Source organism: Carassius gibelio, chromosome B22, assembly GCF_023724105.1.
Source record: "Carassius gibelio isolate Cgi1373 ecotype wild population from Czech Republic chromosome B22, carGib1.2-hapl.c, whole genome shotgun sequence".
In the NCBI taxonomy this organism is placed as follows: domain Eukaryota; kingdom Metazoa; phylum Chordata; class Actinopteri; order Cypriniformes; family Cyprinidae; genus Carassius; species Carassius gibelio.
The window spans coordinates 40,954,834-40,959,833 of record NC_068417.1 but is presented as its reverse complement, the minus strand read 5'-3'; the positions used below and the strand labels follow the sequence as shown (position 1 = coordinate 40,959,833).

Sequence of the window (5,000 nt, the reverse complement as noted above, 5' to 3'; positions counted from 1 at the left end):
GTCTCCCATCCATGTACTAACCAGGCCCAAACCTGCAAATATTCAGAGATCGGGCATTGACTCTATTTTTTGGCAAAATTATTATATACTAAGTGAAAAATGTCCAAAAAGCTTACAGCACCTGGTATTCCCAGGCAGTCTCCCATCCATGTACTAACCAGGCCCAAACCTGCTAATATTCAGAGATTGGCATTGACTCTATTTTTTGGCAAAATTATTATATACTAAGTGAAAAATTTCCAAAAAGCTTACAGCACCTGGTATTCCCAGGCGGTCTCCCATCCAAGTACTAACCAGGCCCAAACCTGCTTAGCTTCCGAGATCAGACGAGATCAGGCATAGCCAGGATGGTATGGCCGTAAGCGAAGTCTGCTGCAAAGAGAGGGCTATTTAAAGACCAGCCAATCTTATCGCCAGTACATTATATAAGTAGGAATGAAAACCCAAAAGCTTAAAGCACCTGGTATTCCTAGGCAGTCTCTCATCAAAGTACTAATCAGACCTAAACCTGCTAAGATTCAGAGATCGGGCATTGACTCTTTTTTTTTTTTATGAAAGATTATTATATAATTCGTGAAATTTTCCAAAAAGATTAAAACACCTGGTATTCCCAGGCAGTCTCCCATCCATGTACTAAGCAGGCCCAAACCTGCTAATATTCAGAGATCAGGCATTGACTCTATTTTTTGGCAAAATTATTATATACTAAGTGAAAAATGTCCAAAAAGCTTACAGCACCTGGTATTCCCAGGCGGTCTCCCATCCAAGTACTAACCAGGACAAAACCTGCTTAGCTTCCGAGATCAGACGAGATTGGGCATAGCCAGGTTGGTATGGCCGTAAGCGAAGTCTGCTGCAAAGAGAGGGCTATTTAAAGACCAGCCGATCTTATCGCCAGTACATTATATAAGTAGGAAAGAAAACCCAAAAGCTTAAAGCACCTGGTATTCCCAGGCAGTCTCTCATCAAAGTACTAACCAGACCTAAACCTGCTAAGATTCAGAGATCGGGCATTGACTCTATTTTTTGGCAAAATTATTATATACTAAGTGAAAAATGTCCAAAAAGCTTACAGCACCTGGTATTCCCAGGCGATCTCCCATCCAAGTACTAACCAGGCCCAAACCTGCTTAGCTTCCGAGATCAGACGAGATCGGGCATAGCCAGGTTGGTATGGCCGTAAGCGAAGTCTGCTGCAAAGAGAGTGCTATTTAAAGAACAGCCAATCTTATCGCCAGTACATTATATAAGTAGTAAAGAAAACCCAAAAGCTTAAAGCACCTGGTATTCCTAGGCAGTCTCTCATCAAAGTACTAACCAGACCTAAACCTGCTAAGATTCAGAGATCGGGCATTGACTCTATTTTTTGGCAAAATTATTATAAACTAAGTGAAAAATGTCCAAAAAGTTTACAGCACCTGGTATTCCCAGGCGGTCTCCCATCAAAGTACTAACCAGGCCCAAACCTGCTTAGCTTCCGAGATCGGACGAGATCGGGCATAGCCAGGTTGGTATGGCCGTAAGCGAAGTCTGTTGCAAAGAGAGGGCTATTTAAAGACCAGCCAATCTTATCGCCAGTACATTATATAAGTAGGAAAGAAAGCCCAAAAGCTTAAAGCACCTGGTATTCCTAGGCAGTCTCTCATCAAAGTACTAACCAGACCTAAACCTGCTAAGATTCAGAGATCGGGCATTGACTCTTTTTTTTTTTTAATGAAAGATTATTATATAATTCGTGAAATTTTCCAAAAAGATTAAAGCACCTGGTATTCCCAGGCTGTCTCCCATCCATGTACTAACCAGGCCCAAACCTGCAAATATTCAGAGATCGGGCATTGACTTTTTTTTGGCAAAATTATTATATACTAAGTGAAAAATGTCCAAAAAGCTTACAGCACCTGGTATTCAATCAATCAATCAATCACCTTTATTTATATAGTGCTTTAAACAAAATACATTGCGTCAAAGCACTGAACAACATTCATTAGGAAAACAGTGTCTCAATAATGCAAAATTATAATTAAAGGCAGTATATTCCCAGGCAGTCTCCCATCCATGTACTAAACAGGCCCAAACCTGCTAATATTCAGAGATCAGGCATTGACTCTTTTTTTTTTTTTTTTTTTTTTTTTTTAAATGAAAGATTATTATATAATTCGTGAAATTTTCCAAAAAGATTAAAGCACCTGGTATTCCCAGGCAGTCTCCCATCCATGTACTAACCAGGCCCAAACCTGCAAATATTCAGAGATCGGGCACTGACTCTATTTTTTGGCAAAATTATTATATACTAAGTGAAAAATGTCCAAAAAGCTTACAGCACCTGGTATTCCCAGGCAGTCTTCCATCCATGTACTAACCAGGCCCAAACCTGCTAATATTCAGAGATTGGCATTGACTCTATTTTTTGGCAAAATTATTATATACTAAGTGAAAAATTTCCAAAAAGCTTACAGCACCTGGTATTCCCAGGCGGTCTCCCATCCAAGTACTAACCAGGCCCAAACCTGCTAATATTCAGAGATCGGGCATTGACTCTTTTTTTTTTTTTTTTTATGAAAGATTATTATATAATTCGTGAAATTTTCCAAAAAGATTAAAACACCTGGTATTCCCAGGCAGTCTCCCATCCATGTACTAAGCAGGCCCAAACCTGCTAATATTCAGAGATCAGGCATTGACTCTATTTTTTGGCAAAATTATTATATACTAAGTGAAAAATGTCCAAAAAGCTTACAGCACCTGGTATTCCCAGGCGGTCTCCCATCCAAGTACTAACCAGGACCAAACCTGCTTAGCTTCCGAGATCAGACGAGATTGGGCATAGCCAGGTTGGTATGGCCGTAAGCGAAGTCTGCTGCAAAGAGAGGGCTATTTAAAGACCAGCCGATCTTATCGCCAGTACATTATATAAGTAGGAAAGAAAACCCAAAAGCTTAAAGCACCTGGTATTCCGAGGCAGTCTCTCATCAAAGTACTAACCAGACCTAAACCTGCTAAGATTCAGAGATCGGGCATTGACTCTATTTTTTGGCAAAATTATTATATACTAAGTGAAAAATGTCCAAAAAGCTTACAGGACCTGGTATTCCCAGGCGATCTCCCATCCAAGTACTAACCAGGCCCAAACCTGCTTAGCTTCCGAGATCAGACGAGATCGGGCATAGCCAGGTTGGTATGGCCGTAAGCGAAGTCTGCTGCAAAGAGAGGGCTATTTAAAGAACAGCCAATCTTATCGCCAGTACATTATATAAGTAGTAAAGAAAACCCAAAAGCTTAAAGCACCTGGTATTCCTAGGCAGTCTCTCATCAAAGTACTAACCAGACCTAAACCTGCTAAGATTCAGAGATCGGGCATTGACTCTTTTTTTTTTTTTTTTTTTTTTTTTTAAATGAAAGATTATTATATAATTCGTGAAATTTTTCAAAAAGATTAAAGCACCTGGTATTCCCAGGCAGTCTCCCATCCATGTACTAACCAGGCCCAAACCTGCAAATATTCAGAGATCGGGCATTGACTCTATTTTTTGGCAAAATTATTATATACTAAGTGAAAAATGTCCAAAAAGCTTACAGCACCTGGTATTCCCAGGCAGTCTCCCATCCATGTACTAACCAGGCCCAAACCTGCTAATATTCAGAGATTGGCATTGACTCTATTTTTTGGCAAAATTATTATATACTAAGTGAAAAATTTCCAAAAAGCTTACAGCACCTGGTATTCCCAGGCGGTCTCCCATCCAAGTACTAACCAGGCCCAAACCTGCTTAGCTTCCGAGATCAGACGAGATCGGGCATAGCCAGGATGGTATGGCCGTAAGCAAAGTCTGCTGCAAAGAGAGGGCTATTTAAAGATCAGCCAATCTTATCGCCAGTACATTATATAAGTAGGAATGAAAACCCAAAAGCTTAAAGCACCTGGTATTCCTAGGCAGTCTCTCATCAAAGTACTAATCAGACCTAAACCTGCTAAGATTCAGAGATCGGGCATTGACTCTTTTTTTTTTTTTATGAAAGATTATTATATAATTCGTGAACTTTTCCAAAAAGATTAAAACACCTGGTATTCCCAGGCAGTCTCCTATCCATGTACTAAGCAGGCCCAAACCTGCTAATATTCAGAGATCAGGCATTGACTCTATTTTTTGGCAAAATTATTATATACTAAGTGAAAAATGTCCAAAAAGCTTACAGCACCTGGTATTCCCAGGCGGTCTCCCATCCAAGTACTAACCAGGCCCAAACCTGCTTAGCTTCCGAGATCAGACGAGATCCGGCATAGCCAGGTTGGTATGGCCGTAAGCGAAGTCTGCTGCAAAGAGAGGGCTATTTAAAGACCAGCCAATCTTATCGCCAGTACATTATTTAAGTAGGAAAGAAAACCCAAAAGCTTAAAGCACCTGGTATTCCTAGGCAGTCTCTCATCAAAGTACTAACCAGACCTAAACCTGCTAAGATTCAGAGATCGGGCATTGACTCTTTTTTTTTTTTTTTTTTTTTTTTTTAAATGAAAGATTATTATATAATTCGTGAAATTTTCCAAAAAGATTAAAGCACCTGGTATTCCCAGGCAGTCTCCCATCCATGTACTAACCAGGCCCAAACCTGCAAATATTCAGAGATCGGGCATTGACTCTATTCTTTGGCAAAATTATTATATACTAAGTGAAAAATGTCCAAAAAGCTTACAGCACCTGGTATTCCCAGGCAGTCTCCCATCCATGTACTAACCAGGCCCAAACCTGCTAATATTCAGAGATTGGCATTGACTCTATTTTTTGGCAAAATTATTATATACTAAGTGAAAAATTTCCAAAAAGCTTACAGCACCTGGTATTCCCAGGCGGTCTCCCATCCAAGTACTAACCAGGCCCAAACCTGCTTAGCTTCCGAGAACAGACGAGATCAGGCATAGCCAGGATGGTATGGCCGTAAGCGAAGTCTGCTGCAAAGAGAGGGCTATTTAAAGACCAGCCAATCTTATCGCCAGTACATTATAT

The 5,000-nt window shown here is 40.2% G+C and overlaps 9 non-coding genes across 9 annotated transcripts; all 9 read right to left on the bottom strand.

Annotated features, from left to right (window-relative positions):
• Nucleotides 1-245: 245 nt before the first annotated feature.
• Nucleotides 246-364, bottom strand: LOC128000599 (5S ribosomal RNA). Its single transcript, XR_008173380.1, has one exon. It is a non-coding gene; the product is annotated as a 5S ribosomal RNA (ribosomal RNA).
• A 362-nt stretch (nt 365-726) lies between these two features.
• LOC128006077 (5S ribosomal RNA) lies at nt 727-845 on the bottom strand. The gene has a single exon (XR_008178710.1). It is a non-coding gene; the product is annotated as a 5S ribosomal RNA (ribosomal RNA).
• A 221-nt stretch (nt 846-1,066) lies between these two features.
• LOC127995750 (5S ribosomal RNA) lies at nt 1,067-1,185 on the bottom strand. Its single transcript, XR_008168687.1, has one exon. It is a non-coding gene; the product is annotated as a 5S ribosomal RNA (ribosomal RNA).
• A 221-nt stretch (nt 1,186-1,406) lies between these two features.
• On the bottom strand, nt 1,407-1,525 carry LOC127996451 (5S ribosomal RNA). The gene has a single exon (XR_008169357.1). It is a non-coding gene; the product is annotated as a 5S ribosomal RNA (ribosomal RNA).
• A 1,205-nt stretch (nt 1,526-2,730) lies between these two features.
• Nucleotides 2,731-2,849, bottom strand: LOC128003685 (5S ribosomal RNA). The gene has a single exon (XR_008176404.1). It is a non-coding gene; the product is annotated as a 5S ribosomal RNA (ribosomal RNA).
• Nucleotides 2,850-3,070: 221 nt separating this feature from the next.
• LOC128003382 (5S ribosomal RNA) lies at nt 3,071-3,189 on the bottom strand. The gene has a single exon (XR_008176107.1). It is a non-coding gene; the product is annotated as a 5S ribosomal RNA (ribosomal RNA).
• A 514-nt stretch (nt 3,190-3,703) lies between these two features.
• Nucleotides 3,704-3,822, bottom strand: LOC127996101 (5S ribosomal RNA). The gene has a single exon (XR_008169019.1). It is a non-coding gene; the product is annotated as a 5S ribosomal RNA (ribosomal RNA).
• A 363-nt stretch (nt 3,823-4,185) lies between these two features.
• On the bottom strand, nt 4,186-4,304 carry LOC127999576 (5S ribosomal RNA). Its single transcript, XR_008172389.1, has one exon. It is a non-coding gene; the product is annotated as a 5S ribosomal RNA (ribosomal RNA).
• A 514-nt stretch (nt 4,305-4,818) lies between these two features.
• LOC128004239 (5S ribosomal RNA) lies at nt 4,819-4,937 on the bottom strand. The gene has a single exon (XR_008176933.1). It is a non-coding gene; the product is annotated as a 5S ribosomal RNA (ribosomal RNA).
• Nucleotides 4,938-5,000: the final 63 nt, after the last annotated feature.